The sequence below is a fragment of the Panthera pardus genome, unplaced genomic scaffold (genome assembly GCF_024362965.1).
Source record: "Panthera pardus isolate Hobbes unplaced genomic scaffold, ASM2436296v1 HiC_scaffold_2, whole genome shotgun sequence".
Taxonomy (NCBI): Eukaryota; Metazoa; Chordata; class Mammalia; order Carnivora; family Felidae; genus Panthera; species Panthera pardus.
The window spans coordinates 143,103,829-143,122,035 of record NW_026526765.1 but is presented as its reverse complement, the minus strand read 5'-3'; positions in this window follow the sequence as shown (position 1 = coordinate 143,122,035).

The following is an 18,207-nucleotide window of genomic DNA, read 5'->3' as shown; positions in this document are numbered from 1 at the left end:
GCTCAGATTAATTTTATACACATCCTGTCCTGACAGTTATTTCGGGTTGATTCTCAATGTCCTCTCTGTTATGAGCGAGTCCACATTCCATAGCTCGGGTGTCCCGCTGAAGATGCTTTCGGATGCAAAACCATTAGAAAAAACAATTCTTGGTGGTTTAGGCAATACAGGAAATGATTTAAGAAATTCATAGCTGTGATCCAGCTTTTGCTCCTTAGCAGCTCTTTTGAGCCTGTGTTTGCGCTCTTCTTGGTTCCATCTTGAGGTTGATGATATGACCCCTGTAGAAGTTTGCAGATCCATCAGTAGAGGAAGAGGGACCATTTCTTGCTTGTGTAAGAGTTAAGTGGCATTTGCCAGAAGGCCCACATCAGACAATCTTCTCATCTAATTGACCGTGGGCTTCTCATGAACCAATTCCTAATTATAGGTGGCTAAGGCTACCATGACTGTCCTAGGATACTGAGAATTGCTGTTGGGTTTGAGGATGGCATTAATATCACTGAGTCATGCAGGAGAGGGCAGACACCCAATAGTATCTGCTCCATACCCTCAAGACCCACCCACCGTGCTCCAGCTCTACTCATTTTTTAGCTTAATTTCCCACTATTTCCTTCCACCCACATGATAGCCACAGCCAACTGCTTGCTATAGTCCATTTTTCTTTTTTGGCAGTTTTTTACCCTATAAAATAGCCTTTCTTCTTTGCTCCCTGTTAAAATGAGACCCATCCTTATAGGTCTAACTTCAATCTAAGCTTTTTAATAATTCTGCCCTTTGTTACTGAATGCCAAGTGATCTCCTCCTTACCTAACAACACAGTTTTTAGTATATTCTTTATCTCTTGTGTCAGATGGTCAGATTCTCGAAGGAAGAGCCTGTAATTGATTTTGCACCCCTCCTTCCTGAAGCAGCAAGCCCCAGACTTCATACTTCATGTTTAACAGTTACTTCCTGAGGAAGTATGTTAAATATCTAAGAATTAGATGAACCCTAGGGTTTCAATTTGGGTGGTTTCTAGGAAGTAGGACACTTGTGTTTTTCTCAGCTTTTTTGATAATTCTACCACCCCATTGGGTTTAACTTCCTCAAAGTATCCTCTAGAAGGAATCAGTTGTCTACAGCTGAAAAAAAAGGAATACGAATTTCTCATTGAATGTAATCCAGAAAAACAAGGCTCACCCAATGGTGAGATATTGCAAATGCCTGGACTTACCAGTCGTTGTTTTCTGGATTTAGGTTTTATGAAAACGAAACTATTCTTCTCCGTAAGATGAGAGTAATGAGTGCTTTGAGGGCAAGAGCAGGTTAACTAAATCTGGCCGGGGAGAATTTGAGGTTGTGAGAAATTGGTTGGAGGCTGAACGTGACCACGTGCGCCTTCTGGAGTGGACATAGTGTGGCTAGTCTACTGCTTAAAACATGGCAGGGATTTTCAGCAATAAAGTCATTAATTGAGACCACAAAGATCATGGGCTCATCCCTAGATGTAATCATGAAGGATGTGATAACGCCTATGAAGAGTGCACAGAACTCTATCGCCATGCCACCCCTAACACCTTCATAGCCATTATGAGTGTGCAACGTCTGTTTCTGGCTGTAAATCTGTCATGACAGCAGAGAATCCGAAGAAGACATTTCCAGTTTATAACTCAAAAATTCACAAGTATGTAGATTAAAAGCAAACACATCCTATAAAATACTCACAATGTCGCTTGCATTGAATGCCACAGTGAAAGAAATGAATAAAGCTTATTCTCCTCATTCCTTTATTAGGACAGCATTTCACCATAAATTGGCATTCTTGAAGGCTGACTTTGATTCTGGAATTGAAATAGCATAAAGCATTATTAGGTGATCTTACACCAGGTCTGAGATGCTCTCACTGCTTTGTTCCATAGTGGTAAAAATTCCTATATTCAGGTAAAATTCATTTATACAGTAAAATACAGTAGATTTGGTGTTGACTTATTTGAGATCCGGGAAATGATAAGTAGATTAATTGACTTAACTGCTCTGAGTGTATAAAATATATTGGATAAGTTACTTAACCTCTCTATCTCATTTTCCTCATCTCTGAAGTAAGGATAATGCTAATAACTACGCTTTATGGTTGTTGAGAGGATTAAAGGGTTGCTATAGAACTGTCTGATGATGGAATTGTGCCATAATGTAGCCACTAGCTATATGAACCTACGAAGCATATGAAATGTGGTTAATCTGGTTTAGGAACAGATCTATAATTGAATTTAACATAGTTAAAATTAGGGGGCCTGGGTGGCTCAGTAGGTTAAGTGTCTGACTCTTGATTTCATTTCAGGTCATGATCTCATGGTCATGAGATCAAGCCCTGCATCAGGCTTGACACTGACTGTGCAGAGCCTGTTTGGAATTCTCTCTTCTCCCTCTTTGTCTGCCCCTCCCCTGCTCTCTTGCACATGTACACACACACACACACACACACACTCTCTCTCTCTCTCTCTCTCTCTCTGTGTCTCTGTCTCTCTCTCTCTCAAAATAAATAAATAAACATATTTCAGCAGTCACATGGAGCTAGTGGCCACCATATTGGACTGCACAAGTTTGGATGAATCCCTGACTTACAAGAAATGATCGACAAGTATTAGCTGTGTTCAGCTTTTTCTCAGGACAAAATGTGCCAAAGAAAGTTTTCCTAGAACTTCACATATGTATGGCTTCTACCAGTTTGAAAGAGTTCAACAGAACATACCTAGGAAGTTGTTCATAACCCCGTTTTCCCCCATTTTTACAGCTGGAGAAACTATTTTGTATGGTATCAGTGGATACAGAACATTATGTATTTGTCAAAGCTCAGGGAAGTCTACCACACAAAGGGTGACACCTAATGTAAACTGTGGACTTTAGCTAATAACAGTGTGGCAATATCAGCCCAACAGTTATAACAAATGAACTGCGCAGATGCAATAAGTTGATAATAGAGGAAACTGTGCATGAAGGGGTAGAGAGGGCTTTTGAGAACTTGGTACATTTTTGTTGTTCATATTCCTTACCCATTTTGTTGTGTGCATGTGTGTTTATTTAGTGAATTTAGTACTTTTCCACTCAAGAGAAAATCTTCTCAAGGATTTTCCAAATTTTGGCTCATTGCTTTACTTGCAAATAAAAGGGTAGACAATATAAACCCATACGAAAACTTTGATATAGCTAATAAACAGTTTAAATACTGGTTTAAAAAAATCATAATATTGATGGAGATGTTAATAAATAGGTACCCAGTGCAATCCCAATGCATTAATATTTTCTGTTCCACCTGCCTAGGATGTTCTTCCCACACAAATACCTGTATGTCTTGTTTCACCATTCCCTTAGAGTTCCGCTTTGATGTCACTTTAAAAAAAGGTTATATTTGGTCATGTGTATTGTGGCCATCTTGAAGGAAGTTGTGCCTTCACTCTATATACCTTTCAACCCTTAAGCTGTTAGATTTTTCTTTGTAACATGCTTAATTTCTTTTCTTTTTCTTTCTTCTTTCTTTCTTTCTTTCTTTCTTTCTTTCTTTCTTTCTTTCTTTCTTGTTTATTTATTTATTTATTTATTTATTTATTTATTTATTTATTTATTTTTTATTTGAGAGAGACCGCATGAGCGGGGCAGGGACAGAGAGGGCAGGAGAGAGAGAATATGAAGCAGGCTCCTCACTGTCAGTGCGGAGCCCCGTGTGGGGTTTGATCCCAAGAACCATGAGATCATGACTTGAGCTGAAACCAAGAGTCAGACGCTCAACCGAATGAGCCACACAGGCTCCAACGTACATAATTTCTTAAGACATTCTTAACTTACGGCCTGTTTATTGTTGATTTATGTTCACTGTTTTCACAATTCCTTAAAAGATGGGATTGTGTTGAAAATACATTTGTTCAGTGAAAACTTGGAAATCAACCAAATGTCCCTCCGACTCTAATATAATGAACAGAGTGGAGTGCTATAGGATCAAACCAAGGGGTTAAATGTTAACAATGGTGCACAGATTTGGGTGATTCAATATCAACCATTTCCCCACCGTGTATTTCCTGTGTATGCCTCTTAGCTTTTTACGTCATACTTTTTTTTTGCGTCATACTTTTTGTTGGCGACTTTGGGAAAAAGTACAAAAATATATTTTGGTTATAAAAAGTCAAGCAATGCACAGATAACGTATAAAAATGATCTTGTCATTCCTTTGTTCATGATCCTCAAATGGTTTTCTATCATCAAAGAACAAAATACAGCCTTACTGGAGCCTTCAAAACACTACATGTTATGTAGTCTGATTACCCTCTGATGTCGTCAGCTTCTGCCCCTTGAATGACTCATAACACTTCAGCCACAGTGATCTCCTTCATCTTTGACTATCAAAATATTTCTGCCTGCGGCTTTGTACTTGTCGCCCTGGCTCTCCTCTCTTAAAATACCTGTATGGCTTGTTCCCTCATTTCTTCCAGATCTTTCCTGTAGTGTCACCTCCTGTACTGCTCATTATCTTCTGGTTTCCCCTGATGGAGTTTTCTTCATAAATTTTCTTGGTATTACATTGTATTTGGTTGATTCACTTCCCTACAATACAATGCTTTATCTGCCTTGTTTACTTTGTTATTCCCACCGTAAATATTAGATGCCTGTTGAATACAACAAAGGATACATGTGATTATAAATACAGTTGTAGTAAGAGTGTTAGGAGAGAACATAGAAAGGTGTTTTTTTCTGGTTTTGTGTGTGTGCGCACGCGCGTGCGTGTGCAACATAGGCATCAGCAACATTCATTTAACAGGTATTTCCTGAGCAACTTGTATGTGTCAGTCATTGTAATGGGTCAACGGGGATATAGCAGAGTACAAAACAAGTTCATGCTTTGTGGAATTTACATTCCAGAAAGATAAATAATGAGCAGAATAAAGAATCATAACATATGTTAGAAAGTAACAAGTGCTATGAAAAAAATGAAAAAATGAGAGCAGCGTCAGGGGTGTGCCGAGTACGTGAACGATACAAAATCAAGCAGCCGGGGTGGGCTATACTGAGAAGCAGAATTTGAGCACAAATTTAAGAGCTGGAAAGAGCTGGCCAAGGGGGAGTTGTTATTTTTTTTCAATTGAGATATAAGTGGCGTATGACATAGTATTAGTGTTAAGGGTATGACATGATGATTTGGCCTAGGTTATCTTTTGACCACCATTACCCATTTAGCCCACCCTCTGCCCCTGCCTCTGCTAACCCCCGATCTGTTTTTTATATCTATGAGTTTTTTTTTTTAAATTTCTCATAGATTTCACATATAAGTGTGGTCATAGGGTGTTGGGCTTTTCCTGATGGATTTTTCATAGCATCATGCCACCAGGGTCCATCCATGATGTCAAAAATTGGCAGGATTTCATTCTGCTTATGGCTGATTAACATTCTGTTGAATATGTATGCCCTATTTTCTTTACTCATGCATCCATCCCTAGATACTTCAGTTGTTTTCATGTCTTGACTATTTTACATGGCAGTAAAAATGGGGGTGCTGATATTTAAGGCAGCAATTTCATTTCCTTTGAATAAATACAGGTAGAATTACTGGATCAAATGGTAGTTCTACTTCTGGTTTTTTGAGGCACGTCCACACCATGTTCCATGGTGGGTATACCAATTTACATCCTCTCTGATGGGGCACAAGTATTCCTTTTTCTGCACACCCTGGCAAAAGGAATCATTGCTTACCCTTCTGATAATAGCCATTATAACAGAGGTGAGGTGATAATGTGGTTTTGATTTGGATTTTCCGTGTTGTTGAGCACCTGTAGGTCTTGTGTGGAAAAAGATGTATTCGGGTCCTCTGCCCATTTTTTAATTAGAATTTTTCCCATTGAGTTGGTTGTGCTGTTTATACATTGGATTGTAGCACCTTATTAGAGAGATGATTGACAACTATTTTCTTCCAAAGTTGTTTTTTTTTAAATTTTGTTGATGGTATATTTAGACTGCACAGAAGCTCTTTAGCTTGATACAGTCTTATGTGTTTATTTTACTTCCAGTTGCCTTTGCTTTTGATGTCAGATCCAAAATACAACAAGAAGACTGTGTCAAAGAGCTTAACTCCTATGTTTTCTTCCATGAGTTTCACGGATTCAGGTGTCATATTTAAATGTTTAGTTTATTTTGAGTTGATATTTGGGGGCTCCTGGGTGACTCAGTTAAGTGTGTGACTCTTGATTTCGGTTCAGGATGTGATCCTAGGGTCATGGGATCGAGTCCCATGTCTGGCTCTTTGCTGAGCCTGGAGCCAACTGAAGATTCTGTCTCTTTCTCTCTCTCCTCCTTCTCCCTTTGCTCCCCTTGCCCTGCTCTCTCTCTCTCACAATAAAATTTAATTATATATATAGGGGAGGGGCAGAGAGAGAATGGGGGAGAAAGAGAATCCCAAGCAATTTCCACACCATCAGTGCAGAGCCCGATACAAGACTCAAACTCACAAACCATGAGACCATAACCTGAGCCAAAGTTGGATGCTTAACCAACTGAGCCACTGAGGAGCCCGAAATAAACTACTTTGAGTTGATCTTTGTATATTGTGGAAAATAGTGGTCCATTTTCATCCAGGCTATTGATATGGCTGTCGAGTTTTGCCAACACCATTTATTAAGCAGACTGCCCTTTTCCCATCCATGTGTCTTTCTCTGACTGACTTCACTTAGCATGATGCCAACAAGGTCCATCCATGTTGTCACAATTGGCAGGATTTCCTTCTTTTTATGGCTGAATAGTATTCTGTTGCATATATATGCCACATTTTCTTTATCCATTCATCCATCAATGGATTCTTTGGTATCTTCTTGGCTCCTTTGTCATAAGTTAATTGACCATATATGCATGGACTTATTTGTGGCTTTATATTCAGTTGCATTGACCTGTGTCACAGTTTTTATGCCAATACTCTACTGTGTAGATGACTATAACATCTGTAATAGAGTTTGAAATCAAGAAGTGTGATGCCTCCAGCTTTGTTCTTCTTTCTCAAGATTGCTGTGACTAATTGGGGTCTTTTATTCCATACAAGTTGTAGAATTGTGTTTGTATATGTGGAAAATACCATTGGAATTGCCTTGAATTTGTAGATTGTTTTGGATAGTACAGACATTTAAACAGTACTGAGTATTCCAGTTCCAGGATGTATTTAAACATATATTTGTGTCTTCTTCAGTTTAATTCATCAGTGTTACAGTTTTCAGTGTATGGATGTTTTACCTCCTTGGTGAAATTTAGTCCTTGGTATTTTGTCTTTTTGATGTAATTGTAAAGGAGAATTTTTTTTCCTTAAATCATCTCTCTTTCTGATACTTCATTATTAGTTTAGAGAAATAGCAGTGATTTTTGTATATTGATTTTCTATCCTGAAAAATTACTGAATTCATTTATTCTAATAGATTTTGGGTAGAATTTTTAGGGCTTTCTATATGTAATATGTGATCTGTCACTAATGACAGATTTTGCTTTCTCCTTTATGATTTGGCTACCTTTTATTTTCCTTTCCTAATTACTCTGGCTAGGACTGCTAGTACTATGTTGAGAAAATAGTAACAGTGAGTATCCTTGTGTTGTTCCTGATCTGAGAGTAAAAGCTTTCAGCTTTTCATTATTGACTCTGATGACTTTCCTTACATGACCTTTATTATGTTGAGTGATGTTGAGACTTTTGGTAATGAAAGGGTGTTGAATTTTGTCAAATGCTTTTTCTGCATCTATGAGGTGATCGTATGATTTTTACTTTTAATTTTGTTAATGTGTTGTATCATATTGGTTTGCAGATCTAGAGCCATCCTTCCAACACTGGAATATGTCTCATTTGATCATGGTGTATGAACTTTTTTTTTTTAATGTTTATTTATTTTTGACAGAGAGAGAGAGAGACAGAGCATGAGTGGGGGAGGGGCAGAGAGAGAGGGAGACAACAGAATCTGAAGCAGGCTCCGAGCTCCGAGCTGTCAGCACAGAGCCTGACGGGGGGCTTGAACCCACAGACCGCGAGATCATGACCTGAGCCAAAGTCGGACGCTCAACCGACTGACCCACCCAGGAGCCCCAGAACTTTTTAATGTATTGTTGAATTCAGTTTGTTAATGTATTATTGAGGATTTTTGCATTCCTGTTTATTAGGGATATTAGTCTATCATTTTCTTACATTCTCCTTGTCTGGTTTTGGTCTAAGGGGATGTTTCCTGAAAGGAGTGCCTGCATGAGGGACAATTAGAGTACAGATTGTAGGCTGAAAGCATCCTTGTGTTGAAGGGACAACAAAGTGTGCCTAGAGCAAAGTGAGTCAAGGCAGTAGCGAGAGAGGGGATCAGAAAAGTAACAGGGGACCTTTCTTTTTTTTCTTTTTTTGGCTGGGTGTTGGAGACCACATAAAGGACTTTGGTTTTTCCTTGGAGTTAAATGGAGAGCTAATGCAGTCAACTGAGTTAAATGGTATGCCATTAAAGGAGTTGAAATGAAAACTCTGAAACAGAAAAATTTTCTGACGTTGAACTATTTATGATATAAACGTAAAAATCCAATGCAGAATACAGGTGCACTTGTCTTTAGGAAAATCACTGATACCAAATGCCTGAATCACATCAATGCAAACCTTGACTGTAATAATTCCCCCATGTTTAACTGAGGGGTTAAGTTCTAGTTAATCTTTTGTTAGAAAATATCAATTTTATAAACCAGACAGTAGAACTTCTAATAGTCTTGCATACATGCTTACAGTTGGCAGGAAATTTTGAGAGTTTAATATGCAATATTGCTAAGGTAGCTGGTCAAGTCTTCTAAAGACTAGAAAGAATAAAAATACTTGTATTTATAGATTGTATTAGATATTTCACAATTTGTAAACTGCTTTTCATAATAAGTAGTAAATGTTACCTGACAATTTATGACACAAATCCCCAAGATTGAAGGTGTATAGCCCAGGCATTAGTTTCATAGAACAATTCATGTCTGTGTATGCTATTTCTGCTGTTTTTAATTCAATTCAATTCTACTCTATATTTGTTGTGATCTCTGGCTTTAATATATATATTTTTTTCTTTTTCTGGAGCGATAACTTGCTGGGTCATTCATGACCTGCAGACCCCTCTCTGATCTTTCCATTACATTCAGCTCTAAGAAAATACATGTACAAACTTATAATCAAATACAAATGACTGTCAATTCAAATGTTGCCTTTCTTGGAGCACTCTCCAGGAGAAGAGTGGAGGCTTGCCTGGAAAAATATCAGACAGATTCTGGGCAAAGGCAAACTGGTGAGCATCGTGTTGGCCCGGAAACCTTTGTGTGCATGGGGAGAGGTCTGACCCTCAAGGCAATAAGTGCGGGTGCCATGGGCCAGCTGAATCGAAGCTTCTGCCTTCAAAGAAACTGCGACTACCTCTGTTCCTCAGGCGACTGAGGGCCAGCTAACCTCATTCCTGAGGTGATACCTCGGATCATAGGAGGTCCCAGCAACCAGGGAAAGAAGAGTTCTTAGGAAAATAAAAGCAGCTCCCCCTGAGCACTTGTCCTGCACTTACACAGCTACACAGGCTCTAAGGTCCTACATTTCCAATTCTGCAGGTGTTTCCCAGGATTTAGAGCAAATTCCAGAGTCCGAATACCGATTTTCAATTTTTAACTAGATCCCCTACATACTAATTGTCCAGTACATTCTACTAGCGTAATTAAATTTTCCTGCGAGTCTTGTAATGCCAAATAAAGTAAACGGCCCAAAAGAATATGGGACATTTTTGTGTTTTCAAAGTCAGTTGGTCATAACAGTGTGTAGGAGAGCTGCTTAAATATTGTGATGTGAATCTATACCAAAAACCATAAAAAGCACATTATGATTTATAAGCATGAACCTAGGGAACTGCTCTTTAAAAGTCCTAAGGTATCCACTTGGGATGTTAGCTGTGTAACTTGGAACTTAGTCCACCCCTCTGAACCTCAGTTTACTCATTTGAGGAAAAAAAAAATAGTGGTTGTATTTTCATTGTCATTCAGTTCAAAATATTTAGAATTTTTTCCTACGAGTTTTGTTTTCAATACTTATTCATAAGTCTGTTTAAATTGCAGATATTTGGAGTTTCCCTAGTTATCTGACTGATGATTTTTAATTTAATATTGGTGTGTCCAAAGAGAATGCCCCATATCATTTCAGTTTTTTAAATATATCGATGCTTGTTTTATGACAGTACATACTCTTTTATAGTGCACAAGGTAGATTACATTCACCATATGAATGTGCAATGAAAATATTTATTTTGCAGTTGTCAGATATTATGTCCCTTAAATGCCAGTTAGATCCAGGTGGTTACTAGTGTTGTACTGACCATGCAAGTCTGTACTGATTATTTTTGCCAACATGCTCTACCAATTGCTACTGTTAAGTGACTGTGTAATTGCTTATTTCTCCTTTAATTTTGTCCATTTCTGCTTTGTGTATTTCAAAGTTCTATTATTAGGTGCATACATTTGTAATTTTTATTTCTTTGTGATGAATTATCCTTCTTACCATTATGAAGTATCCCTCCTTAGTAATACTAGTTTCCTTGAAGTTTGCATTATAGTAACTCAACAGTTTTTATGCTTCTTGTGTTATATATCCTTTTCTTTCAAGTTATTTTCCTTTTAAAAATTTTTTTTAAATGTTTATTCTTGAGAGAGACATAGAGAGAGAGAAAGGGCGACAAAGCATGAATGAGGGAAGAGCAGAGAGAGAGGGAGACAGAGCCCGAAGCAGGCTCCAGGCTCCAAGCCATCAGCACAGAGCCTGATGTGGGGCTCAAACTCATGAACTCATCAATTTATTTTCAATTTGTTTATCTTGTAGAAAGCATGTAATCAAGCCATCTTTTTTTTTTTTTCTTAATTTTAGTTTTTTGGGAAGAGTTTCAGAAGAATCGGTATTAATTCTTCTTTAAATGTTTGGTAGAATTCTCCAGGGCAGCCATATATTTCTGGCATTTTTTGTGCTGGGAGGTTTTTGATAATTGATCAACCTCTATTTATTATTGTTCTGTGCAGATTTTCTATTTCTTCCTGATGCAGTCTCGGTAGGTTGTGTGTTTCCAGGAATTTATCTATTTTTTCTAGGGTGTCTAATTTGCTGGCATAGAATTGTTCATCATAGTCTCTTAAGATCATGTTTCTATACTATCAGTTATAGTGTCTCCTCGTTCCTTTCTGATTTTATTTGAGTTTTATCTCTTCCTTCTTAGTTTAGCTAAAGGTTTGTCAGTTTTGTTTATCTCTTGGAAAGACCAGCTCTTAGTTTCATTGATTTTTTCCCCCTTTTATTTTTACTGTCTCTATTTCATTTATTTCTACTCTGATCTTTATTATTTCCTTCCTTCTTCTAACTTTGGACTTAGTTTGTTCTTCTCTTTCTAGTTCTTTGTGGTATAGAGTTAGGTTGTTTTTCTAGGATCTCTCAAATTTCTTAGTATATACCTTCATCACTGTAAACTTTTTTCTCAGAACTGCTTTTGCAGCATCATATAGATTTTGGTATGTTTCCATTTTTAATGTTTTGAGACATTTTAAAATTTTCCTTTCTCTTTTGACCTGCTCATTGTTAAGCATGTTGCTTCATTTTTAGATTCAAATCTTAATGTTGTCACCCATGCTGATAATCTCTGCCTTTGGTTGTGGTGTTTAGACCCATACCATTTACTGTGATTATTGTTATGATAGGAATTTGGTCTGAAACTTGATTACCTATCGGCCGTTTGTCTTTACTGTTACATGTTCTCGTGTCTATCCTTTGGGCCTGCATTTAGATTTTTTCATTATTTTTGTATTCCACTTAAAAATATCTGTTGGCTTTTGGCTATCCTTTGTGTGTGTGGGTTTTTGTTTTGTTTTGTGTTTGTGTTTTTTTTGGAGTTGTTGTAGTGGTTATAACACATATAACGAACTTACCACAATCTACTTCAGGTTAATCTTGTATCCATTGAAAATATAAACAGTTAACAATAACAACAGTACCTTTATCACCACCCTTAATATTCTCATATATATTACTTTCATTTATATTGGAAACGCCACTAATGCCCAGATATCAGACCTTTATTTTCTTTCACCTTCCATTGCTTTTCCTACAAGTAACTTTTTTCACTTACTGGCTGTTTGTAATTTCATTCTATTTCTCTGTGTAGTATGCATATTTTTATACAAAAACATCATGACGGTGAACAGAAGTAAGCCAGAGGAGAATATTAACAGGCGATATAGATAGCGGGCATGGAGCCAGACCATGTAGGGCTTTGTAGGCCATTGTAAGGATTGTGGCATTTAAGGTGGGAGAAATGAGACTTGACAAGTTCTCAGCAGAAGGATTGGCAAAATCATATAAAAATGCTGCTATGTCAACAATAAACTGTGGGGTGCCTGGGTGGCTCAGTGGGTTGGGCATCGAACTTCAGTTCAGGTCATGATGTCAAGTTCATGGGTTCGAGCCCCGCGTTGGACTCTGCACTGACAGCTCAGAGCCTGGAGGCTGCTTTGGGTTCTGTATCTCCCTCTCTGTCTCTCCTCTGCTTGCACTGTATTTCTCTTTGTCTCCTGTTAGTAAACAAACACATAGGCAAATAAACTGTAATAGGTTAAGGGTAGAAGCAGGGAGGCCACATAGCATGTATGTAGGTGCAATGATCCAGGCAAGAGATATTGGTGTCTCGAATCAGGATGTGGCGACTACTATTTGAATTGCTTACAGATTTTGTTAGTAATGCCAATAAGATTTTCAGATGGGTTGGATGTGGAACATGAAAAAAAGAGAAAAGTTAGGAATGACTCTAGATTTTTGACTTCTGAAATGGAAAATTTGGAGTTGTCATTCAGTGAGAAGGGAAAACAATCAGATGCAGTTGTTTTGGGGGGGGAGAAATTGAGTTCACTTATGGAGATGTCATAAATGCAATTCACTTATGGTCGATGTAACTCATGAAAGGGTTTTGGACAGAAGATAGACGTTTGGAAATTACCCCTTAGAGATGGTATATAAAGGGATGAGATGGATGAATTTCCTTGCATGGAACAAGTATAAATAGAAAAGAGAATAAGAAAAAAAAAAACCTGAGCTCCAGCATCTTGCTATAATTAAAGATCTAGAGGAAAAGGAAGAAAGTAAGGGATTTGGGAGGAATAACTATTTAAAGAGAAAGAGAATGAAGGATGTGTATTGTCTGGAAGGCAGGTGAACCAAATCTCTGAAGGAAGTGAAATGAATGTTCTCGGTCAAATGCTACTGATAGGTCAAATCAAATGACACTTGAGACTAGACCTTTGGGTTTAGCCGCCTGGAATTGATGTCCTTGATGAGAGTCATTTTGGTGCAGATGTAATGGCAAGAGGGAAGTCAGAGTGGTATATGATTAAGAATGGATGGGGAAAAAGAAAAAACAGGAAGACGGGGAAATTGGAGGCAAGGTGTAGAGATAATCTTTCCAAGTAGATTTGCTGAAAAAGGGAGGAAAGAAATGGCAAGATGGTGATAGCTAATGGGTAAAGCGAGGTCATGAAACGATTTATTTTTTTATTTTTACAATTTTTATTTACTTTAAAATTTATTTGGGAGAGCGTGAGCAAGAGAGAGGGGCAGAGGGAGAGGGCGAGAAAATCTTAAGTAGGCTCCATGCTGAGCATGGAACCCAATGCATGGCTCTGTCCCATGACCCTGGGATCATGACCTAAGTTGAAATGAAGAGTCAGACACTCAAGTGACTGGGCCCCCCAAGGGCCCCAAGAGAAAACTTTTTTTCTTTAAATGGAAGGGATGAGGGTGTATTGGTATGCTGATGGGTATGATCAAAGAGAGAAGGGAATGCTGATCAGGAAAGGAAAAGAGTCACAGTTTCTTGACCAGTGTCCTTGAGTATGTTCACCAACACAGAGAGATTGGGTAAAGTTGAGTGCATGGAGAGATTGTTTTGCTAAAAAGTTAGCAAGCAGAAGTTGTAGGGTTAGATGCTGACAGTTAGTTGAAGTGGTTGGTAGAGGATGGGAATATTGTCTTCTGACTGCTTCTGCTTCCTTGGTGAAGTGAAGCCAGATCATCATCCGCAAATGAATGTTGAGGAAGAGGATTTGAGCTTTTGATTGAGTGAGAACTTAAAAAACCATCATCCAGGAGAGTCAGTGGACACTAGCAGTATTTTATTTCTTCTGAGTGTTTGGAAATTCTAGCAATGTACGTTTTGGTGTGGCCTTTTTATATTCATCTTGGGGGCCCTTGGTGGGCCCTTTTAATCTGAAAAACTATTTGTTTCTTTTACTTCGGGCACAAAGAACATCATGAACAAGTTCAGAGAGCTCCATTAAGAAGAATCCTTATGCAACAGAATGTCGGAGTGATAGTTTAGTGAAAGGATAGTAAGTTTCTTCAGTAGATGAGAAAGTTTTAAACATTAGTAAACTCACATGTTGACTAGCATGTTTTAGGAAACATATTTGCTTTGTACCAAGTCCTTCACATGGAGTTGACTTTCCCCATTTCACCATCCCGTGGTGTGCCTAAAAGCCAGGCATGTATATTAAATTTTTTTTGATGTTTATTTATTTTTGAGAGAGAGAGAGAGAGACGCAGTGCTAGTGGGGGAGGCACAGAGAGAGGGAGACACAGAATCTGAAGTAGGCTCCAGGCTCTGAGCTGTCAGGACAGAGACTGATGCAGGCTTGAGCCCACAAACAGTGAGATCATGACCTGAGTCAAAGTTGGACGCACAACCGACTGAGCCCCCAGGCACCCCCAGGCATGTGTATTAAATAGTAGCTTGCTTGAGTATTCGTTCTTTTTACCTCCTGTTCTCCTGTTAATTGCGCTGAGAAGTTGCTTCTTCAAACTCAGCCTTCTTGCTTTGGATTTCTCCCTCTGGATTCCTATATTTAGGAACCTCTTTGAATTACTAACTAGTGTTTGGCTCTCAGCTTTGCCTCCTTCATGACAATATCCCTGTATCTTTGAGTGGTCCCGTTCCTTCACTGGGCATTTGCTTTGTGTGACTATCTACCAGTGACCATAATTTCTGGACCTTAGTCCCTTTCTACCAACCCACAAAACAAATCACAGGGAAATAAAAGAGGTGAGATCTTTAGGTAGAAGTCTAAAGTGGGTTAGAATAAAGAGACAGACTGGAAGCTAGGAGAATATGCTATAGCTAGGTCCCTGGTGAATAAAGTAGTAAGGAGGTTCCAAACTAGGGCAGTACAGATTTTATTCTTCAACAGTTGTGTTGTGACAAACATTACTCAAAAGGTGGTATTTCTCATATATGCTTGGGACCACTTTATTTCATTAAGAGTATACATTGAATATATTGAAATCGCTCAATAAGTTAGTAGTAACTTTTCAGAAAATGGAGATAACACATAGAAATGTGCAATTGGGTCCAAATTGTCCTCGATGTCTTTAGCTGGGTCCAGGATGTTACCTCATGCTATTACCACTCAAGTGTGCATCACAATCATGCCAAAGATACATAGAATACTTTTTAATTCTTAATTCATTTTCCGTTAAGATCTGATCTTCTTGGGGCACCTGGGTGGCTCAGTCGGTTAAGGGTCCGACTTCAGCTCAGGTCATGATCTCACAGTTCCAGAGTTCGAGCCCCGCATCAGCCTCTATGCTGACAGCTCAGAGCCTGGAACCTGCTTCAGATTCTGTGTCTCCCTCTGTCTGCCCCTCCCCCACTCACGCTCTGTCTCTCTCTCTCTCTGTCTCTCAAAAATGAATAAACGTTAATTTTTTTTTTTTTTTTTAAGATCTGATTTTCTCTTCACAGTAGAAAGTTACAGGTACATTGTCACAGCAGACACCTGTGTGCAGTATTTAGAATGAAAACTGTATTTATCTTCTATAATGAATGTTAGATTGATAGTCGCTGTCTCAGCTAGCAGACGTCAATTCAAATGGGATTTACTTAATAAGGAATTCATTGCAGAAATAATTTATTGTAGAAAGTATATTGTAGAATTTGACACAGGGATGCTAGGAGTTTCTACTAAGTCACCAAATACTCAGGGGACTTTCAGTGTGTTCCTTGTTCACACAAAAGGCATCTCCTACAAATGCAGATAGTGACAAGATCAGATGGGGCTTACCTTTGGGTAAAAATCATTACTATTTGAAAGGATAACTTCTGTTTGTCTACACAAAGGTAAAATGCTTTTATGATTGACTGAACTTTGACTTCAGATTCTCGGGTTTTGCTATCCCATAACCCATTCGTTAACTTCACCTGGTGGGTTCTGCCCAGGTTTACGGCGTTAAGCCGCGACAGAACTGCCTGTTTCTGACCCGCACTCTAGACTTTGAAGGGGAAATGGTGGCTTGTTGGAGGTCTGCCTCTGCTCAAATTATTGACATATTGCTTGGTAATTCATTTGGTTTTGTGCAGGTATAACTTCTAGTATATTTGCGCAAATCACTCCTTTGTTTCCATTTCTACCTTTGCTTTGTCCACATAGGTCCACAGAGTTGGACATGGGCCAGTTTTTCTAGACAATTTCATGTCAGTTCAACCCCAGAGTGTCTGTTCTCTGGAGAAAACTCTATAGCAACAATCTCATACATTTTCATTCAATTTATTCTTTGAATGTTAGGAAAGGAACTGAGCAATCATGGCCCTGATATTTCAGTGGCTAAACTTGTTATTTTGGAAGCAGCCTTATGATTTAAATAGAACTGAACACATCGACCTTTGCACCTCTGCCCTGGTTTTCTTATACAGCATTCTTCTCATGAATGGCTCCAGAGTGTCCTCTGGGTACCCTGCCTGGCAGGAGAATGGGTCCTTTTGATCACACAATTGATTCCCAGGGTCTCCTCACACACTGACAATTTTTACTAATCAAATTAACATACGGTCCATCACCCTAGTGGAAAATATTTCTCATTTAGAAGGAATTACTAAACCATGCTAAAAATGGGTGTCACAAATACTATAATATGCTCGCATTACGTGCCACGGTAAAATCTGCCATAGGGCGCAGAGAGATCCTTGGAGGGCCAGAAACACGTGGGATATGAAGGATTTCTTAAGCTAGAGAAGAAAAGCAATAAGATGGAGGGGAAAGCCAAAGGGAAAGTGACCAGTGTCCCCTCTTGAACATCTTCACTGCTGAGAGACACCCTCCAGTTTCGATTTTTATTGGGATCTTGACACATTAGCCTGACAATGGGTCTGACCTACTTAACGGTGTACAGAAATGGACAAAGTGACCAAGAGAAAAAGGTGGGGAAGCTTCTATCTGTTATATCTAAATATTCTCTCGATTGAGCTTCTATTAGGTGTCCTGCAAAGCACTGAGTCGCTTTACAGGTGCTGTCTTATTTAATTTTATCTATAGCTCCATGATCAAATGAGGAACCAAGAATAGCTGTTTAGAGACTTAAAACATTGTGAGAAGAAATGCACTGTGATGAATGGGACTTTTTAAAAAGACACTAGCGGGCATGGTTGGTACGAGTGTAAGAACTCATGGTGATCATTTAGGAAGAGAAAAACAGACACATCTGTTAGATACAGCTTACCAGATTAAGTGTCCCTAGGACGGAGGAGGGTTGTGACTGACTTTCTGTCATCTGGAAACTGTAGCATTGGGTTTCATGACTTTTTCCTGATCCTCCTGTCCCTCAGGTGCACAACTGTCCACGTAACCAGTTCTACAATTTGTTCTGGGGACTTTAAAAAATGTGTCTCAAGAAAAGCAATTCAGAACATCAAGACCAAGACCCAGAACTGTTGGGGCAGTAACTTAAAATGTCTTCTAGCCTCTTCCCCTCTTTGCACCCAGTGAGTTCTTAGTTATGCCAGTAGGGCAAATGTTCCATGCAAAGAGATGTGGAAAAGACAGGGCGTGACATGCCCTGTCTTTCTCAGTGCCTTCACTGATAACAAGAATGACCTGGAGAGTTTTGCTTCTATTCTGGTGAAATGTTTGTTTGAAGCATGTCTTTAAAAGCAGGTGGGGTTGCATGCTTGTTAGGTCTCAAATGGGTGGTTGAGTGGTTCGAAGATAAAGTCTCTTAAACCAGCTTTTTCCCTCTTGGACTTCCCAGCCCTCTACTCTGGCAAAATGCACCAACACAAAACGTCACGGTCTTAACCCTGATATTCGTTCTTCGTTTGCTTATACCATTTAATAGCTTTTGCATTCATTGTCACTGATAGACCTCAGATTCTACCT